General features: G+C 37.9%; 1 protein-coding gene across 1 annotated transcript in view; it reads right to left on the bottom strand.

The window, feature by feature from the left end:
* DNAH8 (dynein axonemal heavy chain 8) overlaps positions 1-25,394 on the bottom strand; it is a gene marked incomplete at both ends in the record, with an annotated part of 333,524 nt that overhangs the window by 62,157 nt on the left and 245,973 nt on the right. The window lies entirely within an intron of this gene.

Raw genomic sequence — 25,394 nt, 5'->3', positions numbered from 1 at the left:
CATTCATGTATAAGCCTTTGTGTGGACATGTTGTCAATTCTCTTAGATATAGACTTAGGAGTAGAATTGTTGGGTCTTACTGCAATTCTATGCTTAACTTTTTGAGGAACTGCCAGGCTGTTTTCCAAAGCAGCTGCACCACTTTACAGTTCCATCAGCAATGTATAAAAGTTCTAATTTTTCTGCATCCTTGTCAACACTTGCTATTGTCCATCTTTTTGATTATAGTCATCTTGAAATGAAGTGGTATCTCACTGTAGTTTGGATATCCATTTCCCTAATGATTAATGGTGTTGAGTAACTTTTCATGTGCTTATTGGCCATATGTATATCTTCTTTGGAGAAATGTCTATTCGAATCAATGGCTCATTTTTTAACCGGGTTATTTGACTCTTTATTTTTGCATTGTAAGAAGTTCTTTTTACATTCTGTATACCAGATCCTTATCAGATATATTATTTGCAAATATTTTCTCTCATATTGTATTAATAGGTTGTCTTTTTCACGTTCTTGATGGTATTCATTGAAGTACAAAAGTTTTCAATTTTGTTTAAGTCCGATTTATCTGTTTTCTCTTTTGTTTCCCATGTTTTAAGTGTCATATCTAGAAAATTACTGCCTAATCCAGTCACAAAGATTTATTACTACATTTTCTTCTAAGAGTTTGATAGTTTTAGCTCTATATTTATGTCTCTGATAATTTTGAGTTAATTTTTGTATATGGTGTGAAATAAAGGTCAAACTTTATTCTTTTGAAAGTATTGATAGAAATTAGTTTTTCCAGCATGGTTTGTTGAAGAGGCTGTCCTTTCTCCAATGGTCTGGCACCCTTGTTGAGAAACAGCTGACCATAAATGAGGGTTATTTCTGGACCCCCAATTCTATTCCATTGATATATATGTTTATCCTTATGTCAGTACCATTCTGTCTGATTACTGTAGCTTTGTAGTAGGTTTTAAAAATCAGGAAGTATGAGTCCTACACCTTTGTTCTTCTTTTACAAGGTTGTTTTGGCTATTCTGGGTTCCATGTATTTCCATATGAATTTTAGGATCAGCTTGTCAATTTCCACCAAAAAGAGGCAGCTGGGATTTTGATGGGAGTTGCTTTAAAGCTGTTAGATCAATTTGGAGAGTGCCGCCATCTTATCAATTTAAAGTCTTCTGGGAATTCCCTGGCAGTCCAGTGGTTAGGACTCAACACTTTCACCGCCATGGCCCAGTTTCAATCCCTGGTCAGGGAAGTAAAATCCCACAAGTTGGGCAGCATGGCCAAAATAATAATAATAACAATAAAAAAATAAAGTCTTTCTATCCATGAACATGGGATGTCTTTCTATTTTTATCATCATCATTATTATCATTATTATATCTTCTTTTTCAACTGTTTTGTAGTTTTCAACACACAAGCTTTGCACTTCTTTGTTAAATTTATTCCTAAGTATCTTTTATGATATTGTAAATGAAATTGCATTTATAATTATATAAATTTTTGGTTTGTTTATATATTAATTTTTGGTTTGTTCTTGCTAGTGTGTAGAAAAACAATGGATTTTCAAATAGGATCTTGTGTTCTGCAATATTGTTGAACTTGTTTATTAGCCCTAGTAGTCTTTTGGTGGACTGCTTAGGATTTTCTATATGCAAAATCATGTCATCTTCAAATTGAGATGGTTTTACTTCTTCTTTTCCAGTGTGAATGCCATTTATTTCTTCTTCTGGTCCGACTAAAACCTCCAATACAGTGCTGAGTAGAAGTACAAGTAGACATTCTTCTCTTGCTCCTGATGTTTGGGGAAAAATATTCAGTCTTTCAACATTAAGTAGGATGTTAGCTGTGGGTTTTTGTAGGTGCCCTCATCAGGTTGAAGAAGTTCCCTTTTATTCCTAATGTGTTAAGCACTTTCATCATGAAAGAGTGTTGGATTTTTTCAATGCTTTTTCTGCAACTATTAAGATAACCATGTGGTTTTTGTTCTTTCTTCTGTTAACATGGTGTATTACATTGATTAATTTCCATATGTTTAACCAACCTTGCATTCTTGGGATAAATCCCCTTGGTCATGGTGTATAATCCTTTTTATATGGTGCTGGATTTGGTTTGATAGATTTTGTTGAGAATTTTTGCTTCTATATTCAAAAAGGATTTTGGTTTCCTTCTAATGTCTTTGTCTAGAATTGGTATCAGAGTAATATGGGCTCATAGAATGAGTTGGAAAGTATTCTCTTTTATTTTTTGGAAAGATTTGTGAAGAATTGGTGTTATTCATTAAACATTCAGTAGAATTCACCCATAAAGGCATGTAGTCCTGGTATTTCTTTTGTTGGGAAGTTTTTGATTACTAAATCAATCATTTTACTTCTTTTTTTCTTTTTTTGAATTTTATTTCATTTTTTTTATACAGCAGGTTCTTATTAGTTATCCATTTTATACATATTAGTGTATATGTGTCAATCCCAATCTCCCAATTCATCACACCACCACCACCACCATCCCAGCGCCACTTTCCCCACTTGGTGTCTGTACATTTGCTCTCTACCTCTGTGTCTCTATTTCTGCCCTGCAAACCGGTTCATCTGTACCATTTTTCTAGGTTCCACATATATGCATTAATATATGATATTTGTTTTTCTCTTTCTGACTCTGTATGACAGTCTCTAGATCCATCTATGTCTCTACAAATGACCCAATTTCGTTCATTTTTATGGCTGAGTAATATTTCATCCTATATATGTACCACATCTTCTTTATCCATTCATCTGTCGATGGGCATTTAGGTTGCTTCCATGACCTGTCTATTGTAAATAGTCCTGCAGTGAACATTGGGGTGCATATGTCTTTTTGAATTATGGTTTTCTCCGGGTATATGCCCGGTAGTGGGATTGCTGGGTCATATGGTAATTCTACTTTTAGTTTTTTAAGGAACCTCCATACTGTTCTCCATAGTGGCTGTATCAATTTACATTCCCACCAACAGTGCAAGAGGGTTCCCTTTCTCCACACCCTCTCCAGCATTTGTTGTTTGTAGATTTTCTGATGATTCCCATTCTAACTCGTGTGAGGTGATACCTCATTGTAGTTTTGATTTGCATTTCTCATAATTAGTGATGTTGAGCAGCTTTTCATATGCTTCTTGGCCATCTGTATGTCTTCTTTGGAGAAATGTCCATTTAGGTCTTCTGTCCATTTTTTGATTGTGTTGTTTGTTTTTTTAATATTGAGCTGCATGAGCTGTTTATATATTTTTGAGATTAATACTTTGTCCATTGATTCATTTGCAAATATTTTCTCCCATTCTGAGGGTTGTCTTTTCGTCTTGTTTGTAGTTTCGTTTGTTTTGTAAAAGCTTTTAAGTTTCATTAGGTCCCATTTGTTTATTTTTGTTTTTATTTCCATTACTCTAGGAGGTGGATCAAAAAAGATCTTGCTGTGATTTATGTCAGAGAGTGTTCTTTCTATGTTTTCCTCTAAGCGTTTTATAATTTTCACTTTTTTTTTTTTTTTCTGCGGTATGTGGGCCTCTCACCGCTGTGGCCTCTCCCGCCGCGGAGCACAGGCTCCGGACGCGCAGGCTCAACGTCCATGGCTCATGGGCCCAGCCGCTCTGTGGCATGTGGGATCCTCCCAGACCGGGGCACGAACCCGTGTCCCCTGCATCGGCAGGCGGACTCTCAACCACCGTGCCACCAGGGAAGCCCTAATTTTCACTCTTAAATTTAGGTCTCTAATCCATTTTGAGTTTGTTTTTGTGTATGGTGTTAGGGAATGTTCTAATTTAATTCTTTTACATGTAGATGTCCAGTTTTCCCAGCACCACGTATTGAAGAGTCTGTCTTTTCTCCATTGTATATCCTTGCCTCCTTTGTCATAGGTTAGTCGACCATAGGTGCATGGGTTTATCTCTGGGTTTTCTATCCTGTTCCATTGATCTATATTTCTGTTTTTGTGCCAGTACCATATTGTCTTAATTACTGTAGCTTTGTAGCATAGTCTGAAGTCAGGGAGCCTGATTCCTCCAGCTTTGTTTTTATTTCTCAAGATTGCTTTGGCTATTTGGGGTCTTTTGCATTTCCATACAAATTGTGAAATTCTTTGTCTTAGTTCTGTGAAAAATGCCATTGGTAGTTTGATAAGGATTGCAATGAATCTGTAGATTGCTTTGGGTAGTATAGTCATTTTCACAATGTTGATTCTTCCAATCCAAGAACATGGTATATCTCTCCATCTGTTTGTATCATCTTTAATTTTTTTCATCAGTGTCTTATAGTTTTCTGCATACAGGTCTTTTGTCTCCTAGGTAGGTTTATTCCTAGGTATTTGATTCTTTTTCTTGAAGTTGTAAATGGGGTTGTTTCCTTAAGTTCTCTATCAGATTTTTCATCACTAGTGTATAGGAATGCAAGAGATATCTGCATTAATTTTGTATCCTGCAGCTTTACCAAATTCATTAATTAGCTCTATTAGTTTTCCGGTGGCATCTTTAGGATTCTCTATGCATAGTATCATGTCATCTGCAAACAGTGACAGTTTTACTTCCTCTTTTCCGATTTGTATTCCTTTTATTTCTTTTCCTTCTCTGATTGCCATGGCTAGGACTTCCAAAACGATGTTGAATAATAGTGGCGAGAGTGGACATCCTTGTCTTGTTCCTGATCTTAGAGGAAATGCTTTCAGCTTTTCACCATTGAGAATGATGTTTGCTGTAGGTTTGTCATATATGGCCTTTATTATGCTGAGGTAGGTTCCCTCTATGCCCACTTTCTGGAGAGTTTTTATCATAAATGGGTGTTGAATTTTGTTGAAAGCTTTTTCTGCATCTATTGAGATGATCATATGGTTTTTATTCTTCACTTTGTTAATACGGTGTGTCACATTGATTGATTTGTGTATATTGAAGAATCCTTGCATCCCTGGGATAAATCCCACTTGATCATGGTGTATGATCCTTTTAAAGTGTTTTTGGATTCTGCTTGCTAGTATTTTGTTGAGGATTTTTGCATCTATATTCATCAGTGATATTGGTGTGTAATTTCCTTTTTCGTAGTATCTTTGTCTGGTTTTGGTATCAGGGTGATGGTGGCCTCATAGAATGAGTTTGGGAATGTTCCTTGCTCTGCAATTTTCTGGAAGAGTTTGAGAAGGATGGGTGTTAGCTCTTCTCTAACTGTTTGATAGAATTCACCTGTGAAGCCATCTGGTCCTGGACTTTTGTTTGCTGGAAGATTTTTAATCACAGTTTCAATTTCATTACTTGTGATTGGTCTGTTCATATTTTCTATTTCTTCCTCGTTCAGTCTTGGAAGGTTGTACCTTTCTAAGAATTTTTCCATTTCTTCCAGGTTGTCCATTTTATTGGCATAGGTTTGTTTGTAGTAGTCTGTTTAGGATGCTTTGTATTTCTACGGTGTCTGTTGTAACTTCTCCTTTTTCATTTCTAATTTTATTGATTTGAGTCTTCTCCCTCTTTTTCTTGATGAGTCTAGCTAATGGTTTATCAATTTTGTTTATCTTTTCAAAGAACAAGCTTTTAGTTTTATTATCTTTGCTATTGTTTTCTTTTTTTCTATTTCATTTATTTCTGCTCTGATTTCTTTCCTTCTACTAACTTTTGGTTTTGTTTGTTTTTCTTTCTCTACTTCCTTTAGGTGTAAGTTTAGATTGTTTATTTGACATTTTTCTTGTTTCTTGAGGTAGGCTTGTATTGCTATAAACTTCCCTCTTAGAACTGCTTTTGCTGCATCCCATAGGTTTTGGATCGTTGTGTTTTCATTGTCAATTGTGTCTAGGTAATTTTTGATTTCCTCTTTGATTTCTTCAGTGATCTCTTGGTTATTTAATAACATATTGTATAGCCTCCTTGTGTTTGTGTTTTTTACATTTTTTCCCTATAATCGATTTCTAATCTCATAATGTTGTGGTCAGAAAAGATGCTTGATGTGATTTCAATTTTCTTAAATTTACTGAGGCTTGATTTGTGACCCAAGATGTGATTTATCCTGGAGAATGTTCTGTGTGCACTTGAGATGAAAGTGTAATCTGCTGTTTTGGGATGGAATGTCCTATCAATATCAATTAAATCTATCTGGTCTATTGTATCATTTAAAGCTTGTGTTTCCTTATTAATTTTCTGTTTGGATGATCTGTCCATTGGTGTAAGTGAGGTGTTAAAGTCCCCCACTATTATTGTGTTACTGTCAATTTGCTCTCTTATAGCTGTTAGCAGTGGCCTTATGTATTGAGGTGCTCCTATGTTGGGTGCATATATAATTGTTATATCTTCTTCTTGGATTGATCCCTTGATCATTATGTAGTGTCCCTCCTTGTCTCTTGCAACATTCTTTGTTTTAAAGTCTATTTTATCTGATATGAGTATTGCTACTCCAGCTTTCTTTTGATTTCCATTTGCATGGAATATCTTTTTCCATCCCCTCACTTTCAGTCTGTATGTGTCCCTAGGTCTGAAGTGGGTCTCTTGTAGACAGCATATATATGGGTTTTGTTTTTGTATCCATTCAGTGAGCCTGTGTCTTTTGGTTGGAGCATTTAATCCATTCATGTTTAAGGCAATTATCGATATGTATGTTCCTATTACCATTTTCTTAATTGTTATGGGTTTGTTTTTGTAAGTCCTTTTCTTGTCTTGTGTTTCCCACTTAGAGAAGTTCCTTTAGCATTTGTTGTAGAGCTGGTTTGGTGGTGCTGAATTCTCTTAGCTTTTGCTTGTCTGTAAAGGTTTTGATTTCTCTGTCAAATGTGAATGAGATCCTTGCTGGGTAGAGTAATCTGGGTTGTAGGTTCTTCCCTTCCGTCACTTTAAATATATCATGCCACTCCCTTCTGGCTCGTATATTTTCTGCTGAGAGACCAGCTGTTAACCTTATGGGAGTTCCCTTTTATGTTATTTGTTGTTTTTCCCTTCTTGCTTTCAATAATTTTTCTTTGTCTTTAATTTTTGTCGATTTGATTACCATGTGTCTTGGCATGTTTCTTTTTGGGACTCTCTGTGCTTCCTGGACTTGGGTGGCTATTTCCTTCCCCATGTTAGGGAAGTTTTTGAGTATAATCTCTTCAAATATTACTCAGGTCCTTTCTCTCTCTCTTCTCCTTCTGGGACCCCTATACTATGAATGTTGTTGCATTTAATGTTGTCCCTGAGGTGTCCTAGGCTGTCTTCATTTCTTTTCATTCTTTTTTCTTTCTTTTTACTTCTTATAGATGTAGTCAGGTTTTCTATTTCTTCTTGAGTCAGTTTCAGTAGTTGTCTCTTTCCAGTAATTTGTGCATTTCATCTAGGTTATCTAATTTGTTGCATAAATGTTCATAGTATTACGTTATGATCCTTTTTATTTTTGTCAGGTCAATAGAGATGTCCCTTGATAAAAGAAAATTTCACATATTGAGATATGGCAATGTCATTCTGGCTTATACATGAGTTTACTTGAATTTATGCTAACTAAAACAGCCTGTTTGTGGCCTATCAGACATACATTGTACAGCTGCTCTAATTATCACGGAGAAGGACACATTGACCAGAATTAAAGAATGTCCATGTTAAAAATAAAGATTTTATAAATGCCTCCCTTCCTGGGATGCCAATGCTGTACTCCTTTGATGATAAGACTCCCCTCCCAGGTGCCAAGGCCATACTGACTCACTACGTACTTGCTGATCTGTTTTTCTTGAAACCTTGAAGGAATGTATCTCTGACTTGTTTGGTGTTCTTGGTTCTGACAAGACACAAAACTGCTGAAAACCATGCTTCTCCAGAGCAGGTCCTCTGAGTCATCTGAGAGGCTGTTCTGGCTTTAGTCCTCAGTTTGACTCAAATAAAACTCTTTTCTATTCTTATTATAGATTGTTTATTGATTATTTTCATTGATACCCCTCCTTCATTCCTTATTTTAGTTATCTTAGTCTTCTCTCCTTTATTCTTGGTCAGTCAAAACAAAAGTTTGCCAATTTTGTTGATCTTTTCAAAGAAGATACTTTTGGTTGGATGACTCTCTATTGTGTTTTAATTCCCTCTTGCATTTTTTCCCACTCAAATATTTATTATTTCCTTCCTTTTGATTGCTTTGGGTTTGCTCTTCTTTTCCTCGTTGCTTAAGGTGGAAGGTTAAGTTATTAATCTGCAATTTTTATTCATTTTTAACATAAGTTGATAAATATTTGATAAATTTCTGAATAGTCTGGAAACACTAGGTTGATTGACATTGGAAACGTGAGGAAGTTTTGCACTTGAGGAAAGAAAGAATCCCAAATGACAGAGGCCAGTGAGATAAGTGGCAGTGCAGGCTGAATTTCCAGAGGGGGTGGGAAAAGGTGCCAGAACATCATGACGGGGACTACCAAGAGAAGGAATGATGCAGAGGATGTTGTAGGAATTATTTTGCAGGTAATGCAGCATGATTATTCTTTGGTGGTATGGGATTTTGGGTTTTTTTTTTGTGTGTGTGTGTGGTTTTGGGGGGTTTTTTGTTTGTTTGTTTGGCTGGTTGGTTATATTTCAGAGACACTAGTAAGATTTCAACTGCCTTTCTATATCTTCCCAAAATTAGACTTGAGTGTCTTTCACTTTTCCTCTTTCTTTTTAAAACTTTAAAAGATCTAATTAAATAATATAGGCTTATGGTGAAAGCTTTGTAAAATATAGGAGACTATAAAGAAGAAAATAAAAATCACCAATTTCCTTCCATAGAGATCTTCATTCTAATCTTTTTAGTATGCACAGTCCACAACCACTTACCCTCATTTCAAAATTCAAAACAATCTGAAAGCTGACAGTTTTGCCACAAAATCACTTTGGTGGCAAAAGCTGACCTGAATGGATATGAGCCTATTTATAGTCTCTATTTATCACTATCTTTATGAATATTAATACTTTCATCTGCAATGTATTATATAATATATGAAATACTACCTTTCTAAAAGGTGGAAAATTCTGATTCCTGCAATGTATCTGACCCCAAGGACTTTGAATAAGAGATTGTAGACCTATCTATATTAAAAATTATATATATGTATAATAATACATACATATGTCATTTTATATCTCTACTTTTTAACAGTACATTGTATTTTATTGTCATTAAATATTATTGGGAAATAGTTTTTAATGGCGGCACAATGTTCCATCATGTTGATGCATTCTTGTCAATTCAGCCACTATCCTTTTGTGTATTTAAGACACTTTCAATTTTTCAATACTATAAATAGCACTAGATTAAACATCCTTATATATGAGTCTTGATGTGTATCTTTCAGTTTGTTTTTATGATAAATTAGTACATGTAGACTAGTTGAGACAAAGCATATAAACATTTTAAAGATTCATGACATATATAAAAAAAGGACTGCCAGTGTCTCCAGCTGAAATAAGAATGCTGTGATTCCCAACCCACACTTCTATCTTTTTTTTGAAACCAAACAGATAACAAAAGCCTTTCTGTGTCCCCCCATTTCTTGTCTGTAGGAAAAATGCTTCAGTCTTCTAGACATTCCCTGAGTTCCAAAGGGCAGATTCCAACAGTTACTAATTAAGGAAGTGAGGGAACGCAGAAACAAAAGCAGTCAGGAAACAGTAGTGCAGAGGGGGCAGAGTCAACATGGCGTATTAAAAGGATGCGGAATTCGCGTCTCCTCACAACTAGGGCACCTACCAGGCACCGGTGGGGGACCATGGACACCTAAGGAGATGGGAGGAACCCCCAGCGACTGGTAGGACACAGGGCATGGGGGGCGTGAAGGGGGAGGAGAAGTGGAGGTGGGACAGGACTGGCACCCCTGAGGGGTGGCTGGGGAAGGGGAAGGGATCCCACACCCAAAGGGGGAAATTGAGGAACCATTGGGAGAGCAGAGAATCAAAAGGGAGCATGGCCAGGTTTTCCCTGCCTGCTTGGGCCCTCAGGAACCTGCTGAGATCCTGAGCCTGATCCTCTGCCCACTGAGGCCCCCTCTAGCCATGTGGGTCCTGAGGGAGTGGGAGGGAGGAAAGGGGGAGCAAAAGTAAAGCCCAGACCTACAGGACTGGCACCCCTGAGGGGTGGCTGGGGGAGGGGAGGAGTTCCTACACCCAGAGGGACCCACCCATGGTTAGGGGTCCAGTGGCGACAAGGGAGACCCTAAGGGAGACAGTGGGGAAGGGTGCGAAGGAACGGAAGGGTATGCAGCCAGTGCTTTCCCTGTCCACTTAGGCACCAGGGAGGCTGTTGGGCTCCTGGGCCTAATCCTCTGCCCTTGGAGCCTCCCCCCTGCAACGCAGAACCCAAGCCCCACCCCTACACCGCCACCCAGGGCCCTACCTCTACACTCAGAGAGCCCCTCCAATATGCTGGGCCTAAACGCCATCCACACACCCTCACTCAGGGCCCTACTTCCAAACTCCGGAACTCCACACTCTAGAGGCCCTCCTTTCCACGTGCTGCCTCTCCCTTTCCCTTCAGGTCCTAAGCAGAGGCCCCACCCCACTCTTGAATATCGCCAGCCTAAGCCCCACCCCAAGACCTTTTCTTACTACATGGATCCTGAGCCTAGGCCATGACACATGCACAAACGTTAGCCCCTCCACCAACCTAGGTCCCACCCCACCCCTGCCTAAGTTCCACCTCCACCTAAACTCTGCCCCCATGGCCAAGGCTTTTATTTATTTATTTATTTATTTATTTATATTTTTTTCTTTTTTCCCCTTTTAGATTGGGGTTCTGTTTTACCTTGTTGAGTCATTGTTGTTGATTCTTTTATATTTTTATCTTTCCTAATAAATCTTTCATTTTTTAATTTTATTTTTTTCTTTATACTTTGTTATTGTTCTCTCCTTTGGCTTTTTCCTCCCACCCACCCCATTTTTTTTCTTTTTTCTGTTGTAGTTTTATTTTACCTTGTTGCAGTTGTGTCAATTATAGTTTTATTTTCCCTAATATATTTTTTATCTTTCTAATTTTATTTTGTTTCTTATTCTTTGATATTGTACTGCTCCTTTTTCTCTTTCTTTTCCTTTTTTTTCTTTTTTTAACCACACCACAAAGCTTCTGGCATTTTGGTTTCCAGGCCGGATGTTGGGCCTGAGCTCCTGTGGTGGGACCTCCAAGTCCAAACCACTGGACTAACAGAGAACCTCAGACCCCAGGGAATACCAATTAGAGTGAGGCCTCCCTGAGGTCCTCATCTTAGCACCAAGACCCAGCTCTATCCAACTGCCTGCAAACTCCAGTGCTGGACATCTCAGGCCAAACAACCAGTAAGACAGGAATAGAGCACCACCCATCAAAAAAAAAAAAAATGAAACAACAAAAAAATATGTTACAGATGAAGGAGCAAGGTAAAAACCTACAAGACCAAATGAAGATGAAATAGGCAACCTACCTGAAAACAATTCAGAGTAATAATAGTAAACATGATCCAAAATCTTGCAAACAGAATGGAGAAAATACAAGAAACATTTAACAAGGATCTAGAAGAACTAAAGAGCAAACAAACAGTGATGAACAACATAATTACTGAAATTAAAAATACTCTAGAAGGAATCAATAGCAGAATAACTAAGGCAGAAGAACAGATAACTGAGCTGGAAGATAAAATGCTGGAAATAACTGCCAGGGAGCAGAATAAAGAAAAAGGAATGAAAAGAGGACAGTCTCAGAGACCTCTGGGACAACATTAAACACACCAACATTCGAATTACAGGGGTCTCAGAAGAAGAAGAGAAAAAGAAAGGGACCAAGAAAATATTTGAAGAGATTATAGTCAAAAACTTCCCTAACATGGGAAAGGAAATAGTTAATCAATCCAGGAAGCACAGAGAGTACCATACAGGATAAATCCAAAGAGAAAAATGCCGGGACACATATTAACCAAACTATCAAAAATTAAATACAGGGGACCTTCAAGATGGTGGAGGAGTAAGATGTGGAGATCACCTTCCTCCCCACAAATACATCAAAAATACATCTATATGTGGACTAACTCTTACAGAACACATACTGAACGCTGGCAGAAGACCTCAGACTTCGCAAAAGTCTGGGAGGTGTGAAGGAGGAAATGTTTCCACATACTGGGAAGACCCTTCACTGGTGGAGACAGGGGGTGGGCAGGGGGGAAGCTTCAGAACCACGGAGGACAGTGCAGCAACAGGGGTGCAGAGGGCAAAGTGGAGAGATTCCTGCACAGAGGATCAGTACTAACCAGCACTCACCAGTCTGAGAGGCTTGTCTGCTCACCCACGTGGGCAGGTGTGGGCTGGGAGCTGAGGCTTGGGCTTCCGAGTTCAGAACCAGGGAGAGGACTGGGGTTGGATGCATGAACACAGCCTGAAGGAGGCTAGTGCACCACAGCTAGCCGGAGGGAGTCTAGGAAAAAGTCTGGAACTGCCTAACAGGCAAGAGAATATTGTTTCAGGGTGCACGAGGAGAGGGGATTCAGAGCACTGCCTAAACGAGCTCCAGAGACGGGAGCGAGCTGCAGCTATCAGTGTGGACACCAGAGATAGTCATGAAACGCTAAGGCTGCTGCTGCAGCCATCAAGAAGCCTGTGTGCAAGCACAGGTCAGTATCGACACCTCCCCTCCCAGGAGCCTGTGCAGCCCGCCACTGCCAGGGTCCCGTGATCCACGTACAACTTCCCCGGGAGAACACACGGAGCAACTCAGGCTGTTGCAATGTTATGCTGGCCTCTGCTGCCACAGGCTCACCCCACATTCTGTACCTCTCCCTCCCTCCAGCTCGAGTGAGCCAGAGCTCCCTAATCTGCTGCTACTTTAACCCCATCCTTTCTGGGCAGGGAACAGATGCCCCCAGGTGACCTACATGCAGAGGCAGGACCAAATCCAAAGCTGAACCCCAGGAGCTGTGAGAACAAAGAAGAGAAAGGGAAATTTAGCCCAGCAGCCGAAGGAGTAGCGAATTAAATCTCCACAATCAACGTGATGTACCCTGCACCTGTGGAATATCTAAATAGAAAACAAATCATCCCAAAATTCAGGCGGTGGACTTTGGGAGCAACTGTAGACTTGGGGTTTGCTTTCTGCATCTAATTTGTTTCTGGTTTTGTATTTATCTTAGCTTAGTATTTAAAGCTTATTACCCTTGGTAGATTTGTTTATTGATTTGGTTGCTCTCTTCCTTTTTTTTTTTTACATATGTATATGTATATATTTTTCCTTTTCCTCTTTTTGTGAATGTGTATGTGTATGCTTCTTGGTGTGATTTTGTCTGTATAACTTTGCTTTTACCATTTGTCCTAGGGTTCTGTCTGTCCCATTTTTTTTGTATAGTTTTTAGCGCTTGTTATTATTGGAGGGTTTGTTTTTTGGTTTGGTTGCTCTCTTCCTTCTTTTTTTAATTACTTTAAACATTTTTATTATTAATAATAGTTTTTAATTTTTTATTTTAATAACTTTGTTTTTTCTTTCTTTCTTCCTTTCCCTTTCTTTCTTTCCTTCCTTTCTTTCTTTGCTTCTTTGTTTCTCTTCCTTTCCTTCTGAGACATGTGGCTGACAGGGTCTTCATGCACTGGCAGGGTGTCATTTCTGAGCCTCTGAGGAGGGAGACCTGAGTTCAGGTAATTGGTCCACCAGAGACCTCCTGGTCCCATGTAATATCAAATGACAAAAGCTCTCCCAAAGATCTCCATCTCAACACTAAGACCCAGCTCTACTCAATGATTAGCAAGCTACAGTGCTGGACACTCCATGCCAAACAACTAGCAAGACAGGAACACAAACCCACCCATTAGCACAGAGGCTGCCTAAAATCATAATAAGTTCACAGACACCCCAAAGCTCAATACCAGACGCAGTCCTGCCCACCGGAAAGACAAGATCCATCCTCATCCACCAGAACACAGGCACCAGTCCCCTCCACCAAGAAATCTACAAAACCCACTGAACCAAACTTAGCCACTGGGGGCAGACACCAAAAAACATTGGGAACTATGAACCTGAAGCTTGGGAAAAGGAGACCTCAAACACAGTAATTTAAGCAAAATGAGAAGACAGAGAAATACACAGCAGATGAGGGAGCAAGGTAAAAACCCACCAGACCAAACAAATGAAGAGGAAATAGACAGTCTACCTGAAAAAGAATTCAGAGTAATGATAGTAAAGATGATCCAAAATCTTGGAAATGGAATGGAGAAAACACAAAAACTTTCAACAAGGACCTAGAAGAACTAAAGAACAAACAAACAATGATGAACAACACAATAAATTAAATTTAAAACTGGCTAGAAGGAATCAATAGCAGAATAACTGAGGCAGAAGAAAGATAAGTGACCTGGAAGATAAAATAGTGGAAATAACTACTGCAGAGCAGAATAAAGAAAAAGAATGAAGAGTTGAGGACAGTATCAGAGACCTCTGGGACAACATGAAATGCACCAACATTTGAATTATAGGGGTCCAAGAAGAAGAAGAGAAAAAGAAAGGAAATAAGAAAATATTTGAAGAGATTTTGGTCAAAAACGTCCCTAATATGGGACAGGAAACAGTCAATCAAGTCCAGGAAGCACAGAGAGTCCCATACAGGATAAATCCAAGGAGAAACATGCTGAGACACATTAATCAAATTATCAAAAATTAAATACAAAGAAAAAATATTAAAAGCAACAAGGGAAAAGCAACAAATAACAAACAATAGAATCCCCATAAGGTTAACAGCTGATCTTTCAGCAGAAACTCTGCAAGCCAGAAGGGAGTGGCAGGACATATTTTAAATGATGAAAGGGAAAAACCTACAACCAAGATTACTCTACCCAGCAAGGATCTCATTCAGATTCGACAGAGAAATCAAAATTTTTACAGATAAGCAAAAGCTAAGAGAATTCAGCACCACCAAACCAGCTCTATAACAAATGCTAAAGGAAGTCCTCTAGGCAGGAAACACAAGAGAAGGAAAAGACATACAATAACAAACCCAAAACAATTAAGAAAATGGTAATAGAAACATACATATCGATAATAACTTTAAATTTAAATGGATTAAATGCTCCAACCAAAAGACATAGACTGGCTGAATGGATACAAAAACAAGACCCATATATATGCTGTCTACAAGAGACACACTTCAGACCTAGGGACACATACAGACTGAAAGTGAGGGGATGGAAAAAGATATTCCATACAAACGGGAATCAAAAGAAAGCTGGAGTAGCAATTCTCATATCAGACAAAATAGACTTTAAAATAAAGACTATTACAAGAGACAAAGAAGGACACTACATAATGCTCAAGGGTTTAATCCAAGAAGAAGATATAACAATTGTAAATATTTATGCACCCAACATAGGAGCACCTCAATACATAAGGAAAATGCTAACAGCCATAAAAGGGGAAATTGACAGTAACACAATCATAGTAGAGGACTTTAACACCCCACTTTCATCAATGGACAGATCATCCAAAATGAAAATAAATAAGGAAACACAAGCTTTAAGTGACCCATTAAACAAGATGCACTTAATTGATATTTATAGGACATTCCATCCAAAAACAACAGAATACACTTTCTTCTCAAGTGCTCATGGAACATTCTCCAGGATAGATCATATCTTGGGTCACAAATCAAGCCTTGGTAAATTTGAGTAAATTGAAATCGTATCAAGAATCTATTCCGACCAAATGCTATGAGACTAGATATCAATTACCTGAAAAAAAAACTGTAAAAAATACAAACACATGGAGGCTAAACAAGACACTACTAAGTAACTGAGAGATCACTGAAGAAATCAAAGAGGAAATCAAAAAACACTTAGAAACAAATGACAATGAAAACACGATGACACAAAACCTATGAGATGCAGCAAAAGCAGTTCTAAGAGGGAAGTTTATAACAATACAATCCTACCTCAAGAAACAAGAAAAATATCAAATAAACAACCTAACCTAAACCTAAAGCAATCAGAGAAAGAAGAACAAAAAAAACCCCAAGTTAGCAGAAGGAAAGAAATCATTAAGATCAGATCAGAAATAAATGAAAAAGAAATGAAGGAAACAATAGCAAAGATCAAAAAAACTAAAAGCTCATTCCTTGAGAAGATAAACAAAATTGATAAACCATTAGCCAGACTCATCAAGAAAAAAGGGGAGAAGACTCAAATCAATAGAATTAGAAATGAAAAAGGAGAAGTAACAACTGACACTGCAGAAATACAAAGGATCATGAGAGATTACTACAAGCAACTATATGCCAAAAAAATGGATAACCTGGAGGAAATGGACAAATTCTTAGAAAAGCACAACCTTCTGAGACTGAACCAGGAAGAAATAGAAAATATGAACAGACCAATCAAAAGCACTGAAATTGAAACTGTGATTAAAAATCATCCAACAAGCAAAAGCCCAGGACCAGATGGTTTCACAGGCAAATGATATCAAACATTTAGAGAAGAGCTAACACCTATCCTTCTCAAACTCTTCCAAAATATAGCAGAGGGAGACACATGCCCAAACTCATTCTACGAGGCCACCATCACTCTGGTGCCAAAACCAGACAAAGATGTCACAAAAAAAGAAAACTACAGGCCAATGTCACTGATGAACACAGATGCAAAAATCCTCAACACAATACTAGCAAACAGAATCCAACAGCACGTTAAAAGGATCATACACCATGATCATGTGTGGTTTATCCCAGGAAGGCAGGGATTCTTCAATATATGCACATCAATCAACATGATACACCATATCAACAAACTGAAGGATAAAAACCATATGATTATCTCAATAGATGCAGAAAAGGCTTTCAACAAAATTCAACACCCATTTATGATAAAAACCCTCTAGAACATAGGCATAGAGGGAACTTACCTCAACATAATAAAGGCCATTTATGACAAAGCCACAGCCAACATCGTTCTCAATGGTGAAAAACTGAAACCATTTCCACTGAGTTCAGGAACAAGGCAAGGTTTCCCACTCTCACCGCTATTACTCAACATACTTTTGGAAGTTTTAGTCACAGCAATCAGAGAAGAAAAAGAAATAAAAGGAATCCAAATTGGAAAAGAAGTAAAACTGTCACTGTTTGCAGATGACATGATACTATACATAGAGAATCCTAAAGATGCTGCCAGAAAACTACTACAGCTAATCAATGAATTGGGTAGAGTAGCAGGATACAAAATTAATGCACAGAAATCTCTTGCATTCCTATACAGTAATGATGAAAAATCTGAAAGGGAAATGAAGGAAACACTCCCATTTACCATTGCAACAAAGGGAATAAAATACCTAGGAATAAACCTACCTAAGGAGACAAAAGACCTGTATGCAGAAAACTATAAGACACTGATGAAAGAAATTAAAATGATACAAACTGATGGAGAGATATACCATGTTCCTGGATTGGAAGAATCAACATTGTGAAAATGACTATACTACCCAAAGCAATCTACAGATTCAATGCAATCCCTATCAAACAACCAATGGCATTTTTCATAGAACTGGAACCAAAACTTTCACAATTTGTATGGAAACACAAAAGACCCGAATAGCCAAAGCAATCTTGAGAAAGAAAAACGGAGCTGGAGGAATCAGGTTCCCTGACTTCAGAGTATACTACAAAGCTACAGTAACCAAGATAGAATGGCACTGGCACAAAAACAGAAATATAGATCAATGGAACAGGATAGAAAGCCCAGAGATAAAACCACGCACATATGGTCACCTTATCTTTGATAAAGGAGGCAAGAATATACAATGGAGAAAAGGCAGCCTCTTCAATAAGTGATGCTGGGAAAACTGGACAGCTACATGTAAAGGAATTAAATTAGAACACTCCCTAACAGCATACACAAAAATAAACTCAAAATTGATTAAAGACCTAATGTAAGGCCAGATACTATCAAACTCTAGAGGAAAACATAGGCATGACACTGTATGACATGAATCACAGCAAGATCGTTTTTGACCCACCTCCTAGAGAAACAGAAATAGAGACAAAAATAAACAAATGGGACCTAATGAAACTTACAAGCTTTTGCACAGCAAAGGAAACCATAAACAAGAAGGAAATACATCCCTCAGAATGGGAGAAAATATTTGCAAACAAAGCAACTGAGAAAGGATTAATCTGCAAAATATACAAGCAACTCATGCAGCTCAATATCAGAAAAACAAACAACCCAATCCAAAAATGGGCAGAAGACCTAAATAGACATTTCTCCAAAGAAGATATACAGATTGCCAACAAACACATGAAAGGATGCTCAACATCACTAATCATTAGAGAAATGCAAATCAAAACTACAATGAGCTACCACCTCAAACCAGTCAGAATGGCCATCATCAAAAAATCTACAAACAATAAATGCTGGAGAGGGTGTGGAGAAAAGGGAGCCCTCTTGCACTCTTTGGTGGGAATGTAAATTGATACAGCCACTATGGAGAACAGTATGGAGGGTCCTTAAAAAACTAAAAATAGAACTACCATATGACCCAGCAATCCCACTACTGGGCATATACCTTGAGAAAACCAAAATTCAAAAAGAGACATGTACCACTATGTTCATTGCAGCTCTGTTTACAATAGCCAGGACATGAAAGCCACCTAAGTGTCCATCGACAGATGAATGGGTAAAGAAGATGTGGCACATATATACAATGGAATATTATTCAGCCATAAAAGGAAACGAAACTGAGTTATTTGCAGTGAGGTGGATGGACCTAGAGTCTGTCATACAGAGTGAAGTAAGTCAGAAAGAGATAAACAAATACCATATGCTAACACATATATATGGACTGTAAAAAGAAAAAAAAAAGGTTCTGATGAACCTAGGGGCATGACAGGAATAAAGATGCAGATGTTGAGAATGGACTTGAGGACCCAGGGAGGCGGAAGGGTAAGCTGGGACCAAGTGAGAGAGTAACACTGACATATATACACTACCAAATGTAAAATAGACAGCTACTGGGAAGCAGCTGCATAGTTCAGGGAGATCAGCTTGGTGCTTTGGGACCACCTAGAGAGGTGGGATAAGGAGGGTGGGAGGGAGACACAAAAGGCAGGGGATATGGGGATATAGGTGTGCATATAGCTGACTCACCTTGTTATACAGCAGAAACTAACACAACATTGTAAAGCAATTATACTCTAATAAAGATGTTTTAAAGAAGAAAAGAAAAGAAAAGAAACAATACTGCAGTGATAAAGTGTCCTAGTTCCTCCTAAAGGGATATATGTAACAATATATCTTTGAGTTCTTCTTACAGGAACTAATGCCCCCACCTAAGTGAAGGATGGTAACTTCAGGCTAAGTACATGTTTCTTGGAACACCACCCTGTTACCTCACCACTAAGCAATCAGAAGAAAATCCCACACCTTGCAGCTCTCACCCAAAATTTTGCCTTTAAAAACTCTTCTTCAGAAACTATCAGGAAGTTTGGGTCTTTTGAGCATGAGCCTCCCCATACTCCTTGTTTGGTCCTTGCAATAAACCTTTCTCTGCTCCAAACTCCAACATTTCGGTTTGTTTGGCTTTACTGTGCATTGGGCACACAAACTTGGATTCGACAGCAATTTGTGTTTTAATTTTATTTATGACATACAGAAGTTTTAAAACTTCGTCCAGTCAAACTTATCTTTTCCTCTGGTTTTGGATTCTGGTATTATGATTAAGAAAATCTTAGCCACCCCAATAGTATCAATATATTCTTTTTATTCTTTTATAGTTTAAACCATTTAAGACCTTAATCAACCTAGAATGTACTTTAGTTTTATGTGAGGTAAAATCCTTTCTTTCTTCTGAAGTTAACCTGCTATGCCAACAGTGTTTATTGACTAATCCATTTTCCTTCCACTGATTTAAAATGTGAATCTTATCACAGTCTTATCACAAACTATTGTATATACTAGAGTCTAATTTGGGGCCTTTCATTTTGCTCTATTGATCTGTTTATCTCCTCTGAGCCAGTTCTACACTGATTAAGTTATTGTCATTTGATAAATTTTTAAAAATCTGATTGGGCTTGTTCCACATTATTCTTTTTCCTTTTCAAGTTTTCTTGGCTATTTTTGTCCATTTATTGCTCTGGATGATCTAAGATCCCTCTACTATCCAATTAGGGGAAAAATGCTATTGGAATTTCAATTAGACTTGCATTCAATTTATAGATTAATTTAGAGAATACTGACATCTTTACAATATTGAATCTTTATACTGGGAATGTGGTTTAACTCTCCATTTATTCTAGTCTACTTTCATGTCTCTAAGAAAGTTTTATAGTTTTCTTCTAATAGGTATTTTAAAGATCATTTCTCAGTTTTATTTTTATTGAGAGAGTGAATGGGATTTTTACATTTTATTATACAAGAATGCTCCATTGATTTTTAAAATATATTTATTTTGTGACCAGCCACCTTACTGAACTATCCTGTTAAGTCTAATAGTTTTCCAGTTGATTCATTTGTGTTCCTTAGTTAGACAATTATGCTATCTGAGAATAATGATGATTTTTGTCCCTCTTTTCCAGTAGTTATATCTTTTATTTATGATTCTTACAATACATTAGCTATATCCTCCACAGCAATACTAAATGAGAGTGGTGATAGCAGACATCTTTATCTTGTACCTGACTTTAATGGGCATGTCTCTAGTTGTTCACCAAAAAGCACGAAGTTGTTTGAAGTTCATATTAATTGTCATAACATTACAATATTCTTCTATTCCCGTTTATTTATTTATTTATTTATTTTTGGCTCTGTTGGGTCCTCGTTGCTGCACACAGGCTTTCTCTAGTTGTGGCGAGCAGGGGCAACTCTTTGTTGTGGTGTGTGGGCTTCTCATTGCAGTGGCTTCTCTTGTTGCGGAGCACGGGCTCTAGGCGTGTGGGCTTCAGTAATTGTGGCTCGTGGGCTCTAGAGTGAAGGCTCAGTAGTTGTGGCGCACAGGCTTAGTTGCTCTGCTGCATGTGGGATCTTCCCGGAGCAGGGTTCAAACCCGTGTCCCCTGCATAGGCAGGCAGATTCTTAACCACTGCACCACCAGGGAAGTCCCTATTCCCATTTTTTAAAAACCAAATATGAATGTTGAATTTTTATTAAATGCCTTTTTAGCATTTATCAAGGTAATATGATAACTTAAGGAAAAGTCATTCACTTATTCCTGTGATGAGATTTCTTAATACCATATCTTTCTCAGATTTGTCTATGCATCCTACTTGGTGAAGGCACATTATTAATTTCTGTATGTTATTTTAATGTTACATAGAATTCTTCCTGCTTGCATTTTGGTTAAGGTCCTTACATTTATATTGATAAGTAGGATCAATCTGTGGTTTTCTTTTCTCTATACAGTGACTATCTTGGTCTGTTTTTGATATCAGGATAATGCTATTCCCTTAAAATAAAGAGAAAAATGTATCCTCTTTTTATTTGTTATGGAATGGAATATAGCAGTCAAAGTTTTAAAGGACTTAGCAAAAAAATCATCCAAGCCCAGTGTCTTTGCTGAGGTAATAATTTTAAAACTTCTAATTTTTTTCATCTTGATTATTCATCTATTCAGGTTTTTCAACCTTTTCTGAGAAAATTTTGTAAGTTTATATTTTTCTACAAATGTCCATTTTAATGAGATTTTAAAACTTTAGTACTGTAATTATATACCATTATCTTATTTAACTATTTTCATCTGTATACTTTGTTATACCCATTTTCTCATTCCTACTTTTATATATTTGTGGGTTTATATTTTATTTGTTTGTCCTTTTTCATTCATGTTTGGATTCTATTTTCAAATCCATCCTTCCTTGGGACCCCTTTCTCCTTCACCCAAGCTCCTAGTAGGATTTTCTAATGCTAAATCCATCTATTTTCTCCCTCTTTCCCAGGCACCCAGTGCTTTTGTGCAGGCTTTATCTTCTCTGAATCACTCACCACAGAGCCTGACAGGTTCCACAGTGAGAAGTTTCCTTCTTTTTTTTTCTACAAAAACCTATTTGATTTGGTCCCATCCCTCAAATTGCTGTCAGGTAACTGTTTAATTCATCCACTAAAGACAGTGAGAGGGAATAAAAGAGAAAGACCACTGAAGTGGGATTTGGAAGCCCAGAGATTAAGTCCTGAATCAGATATGTCACCAACTAGCTCTCTGGCCTTATCTCCAGACCTTACTTTCCCCAGCTGTAAAATAAGGTACTTGGATTTCAGGATTTCCAGAATCCTATTCACCTTGAGAATTCTATGATTATCTATTATCCAGTTACCCAAATAAAATATCTCTAGTTGAGATGAGATTAATACGTCATTCTGTCTACATAATGCTTTCACATTTTCACAGCTATTTGGGGGATTTTTTAACCCAAAGCAGTGAACAGCATAATGCTTCCTAACATTCCTTAAAAATGAGCAAAGAGTTCTTTATAAAATTCACTGGATCCTTCAGTGTCAAAATTAAATCTACTGTGTTTCCTAACAAAGAAACCAATAGAAGCTTGAACAATTTCTGGAAAAACTAAAGTAGTACCAAGAAATGGAATCACCAAATTGCCAAGCAAAGCAGTATGATAACATATAATAATACGAGGCGATAGCACCATTCTGGCTTTATGTATTTATTTAGAGTTATAGTTATAATTTCTCCCAAAGGAGACCTTGAGTTAATTTCTTAATTCTGTTCTTAAACCCTTGTCCTAGACAACAGCATTATTTTGAGGTAAACTTGAAAGGGTAACTCTAGTGGGAACTGCCCTTCTTCTAGGAACTGTATCCCATTTTAAGAAATGCCCTCCACGCTAGCTCCATATATGTGGTTCTTGCTATGAACCCATTTACACGGCAGCAGTTCACTGATTGGCCCAGAAAGGAGACATGACCAAAGCAAAACCAATGAACTTCTTCATTGGATATTTGGACCTGGGACCAAGAGTAAGGGGAATTTCCCTGGTGAAACCAAGCAGGACCCCGTGGGGCCATCCCAGGTACAAAAACCCCTCTGCGTTCCCTGTTTTTTGAAAAATGCTTTAGTTTTGTAGGCCTTCCCTGCGTTCCAAAACACAGACTCAAGCAGTTACTAATTAGGGAAGTGAGGGATACAGAAACAAAGAAAAAACAGTTAAGCAAGAAAAGTAATGACAGCTTAAACAACAGTCAGTGATAAAACAAAAGTCCTAGGTCTTCCTCAAGGAATATACATAACAATCTGATGCATACCTTTGAGTTATTAGGAAGAAACTAAGACCCCCATCCAGATGGAGGATGGTGACTACATGAAGACCAAAAGCATGGAGACCCCAGACTGGTTGGAACCAGAGGTTGATGATTAAGATTTCTGAAACACCACCCTGTTACCTCACTATCAACCAATCAGAAGAAAGTCATGCATCCTGCAGCTCTCACTCCAAATGTCACCTTTAAAAACCCTTCCCTGAAAGCCTTTTGAGCATGAACTGCCTATTCTCCTTGTTTGGAACCTGCAATAAACACTGTACTTTCCTTCACCACAACCTGGGTCAGTAAATTGGCTTTGCTGCGTGGCGAGTGAGTGGACCCAAGTTTGGTTCGGTAACACTGGGAGTGCTGAATGTACTGAACATGTAGGTAGTGAAGCTCATGAGCCAACAGAAGCCATGAGTTCTGTCACATGGAGATTGGTTGTGGCAAGACAGAAAAAAAGGAATCTATAGGCAGAAGTGGGGCATATAAGCAACTGGACAAAGATCCATGGAGGAGTCGATCTCAAAAAGATGTGCTAACTCCAAGGCTATGAGAGAAACACCACTCTTAGACTAATACAGATGACTGGCATGCTGCAGTGAATGTCAGAGCAAAACAGCCTACTTTAAAGGTGGTTAATGAGACTTAACCATGAGTACTTGCCAACAGAACATGGGAACTCTCTGCATTGGGTTTCAGTGTTCAGACAGAAGAAAGAGGCCATTCAAATATGGATCCATATAGAACATAGAACAGTGTGGTGCCAATGAACAGAGCAAAGTCAGATGAGAAAAGAGGGGTGAACACAGACCATGTTACCATAAGCTAACAGTTTACAGGAACTTCTTAGTGAAGACGGACATGTGGCAACTACTTAAAGATGACTAAATTAATTTTGTATCATGTTTACATTGACTAGATAATAAGTTCAAGGTTTTATTTCATAGAGTAGATTTAGGGATTCATAATCAATCACTTTGATAATCTTTATAAAGACATAAATGAATTAACCCTACAAGGTATAGTTATAACGAGCTGAACCTGGATGATCCCAAGTGGCAATTCCAACAACATTTAGATTTTCAGCACATTAAGAATAAACCACCCAATTCTATCAAACATTGAGAAAAGAGCTAACACCTATCCTTCTCAAATTCTTTCAAAATATAGCAAAGGGAGGAACACTCCCAAACTCATTCTATGAGGCCACCATCACCCTGATACCAAAACCAGACAAAGATGTCACAAAAAAGGAAAACTACAGGCCAATATCACTGATGAACATAAGTGCAAAACTCCTCAACACAATACTAGCAAACAGAATCCAACAGCACATTAAAAGGATTTTACACCATGACCAAGTGGGATTTATCCCAGGAATGCAAGGATTCTTCAATATACGCAAATCAATCAATGTGATACATCATATTAACAAAGTGAAGAATAAAAACCATATGATCATCTCAACAGATGCAGAAAAAGCTTTCGACATAATTCACCACCCATTTATGATAAAAACCCTCCATAAGGTAGGCATTGAGGGAACTCAACTCGACATAACAAAGGCCATATATGACAAACCCACAGCCAACATTGTTCTCAATGGTGAAAAACTGAAACCATTTCCTCTAAGATCAGGAACAAGACAAAGGTGCCCACTCTCACCACTATTATTCAACATAGTTTTGGAAGTTTTAGCCACAGCAATCAGAGAAGAAAAAGAAATAAAAGGAATCCAAATCGGAAAAGAAGTAAAGATGTCACTGTTTGCAGATGAGAGGATACTATACATAGAGAATCCTAAAGATGCTACCAGAAAACTACTAGAGCTTATCAATGAGTTTGGTAAAGTAGCAGGATACAAAATTAATGCACAGAAATCTCTTGCATTCCTATACACTAATGATGAAAAATCTGAAAGAGAAATGAATGAAACACTCCCATTAACCACTGCAATAAAAAGAATAAAATACCTAGGAACAAACCTATCTAAGGAGGCAAAAGACCTGTATGCAGAGAACTATAAGACACTGATGAAAGAAATTAAAGATGATACAAACAGATGGAGAGCTATACCATGCAGACGTAGAGAATTGACTTGAAGACATGGGGAGGGGGAAGGGTAAGCTGGGACAAAGTGAAAGAGTGGCATGGACATATATGCACTACCAAATGTAAAATAGATAGCTAGTGGGAAGCAGCTACATAGCACAGGGAGATCAGCTTGGTGCTTTGTGTCCACCTAGAGGCG

The sequence above is a fragment of the Hyperoodon ampullatus genome, assembly GCF_949752795.1.
Source record: "Hyperoodon ampullatus genome assembly, chromosome: 10".
Classification (NCBI taxonomy): Eukaryota; Metazoa; Chordata; class Mammalia; order Artiodactyla; family Ziphiidae; genus Hyperoodon; species Hyperoodon ampullatus.
This window is presented reverse-complemented; position numbering and strand designations above follow the sequence as displayed.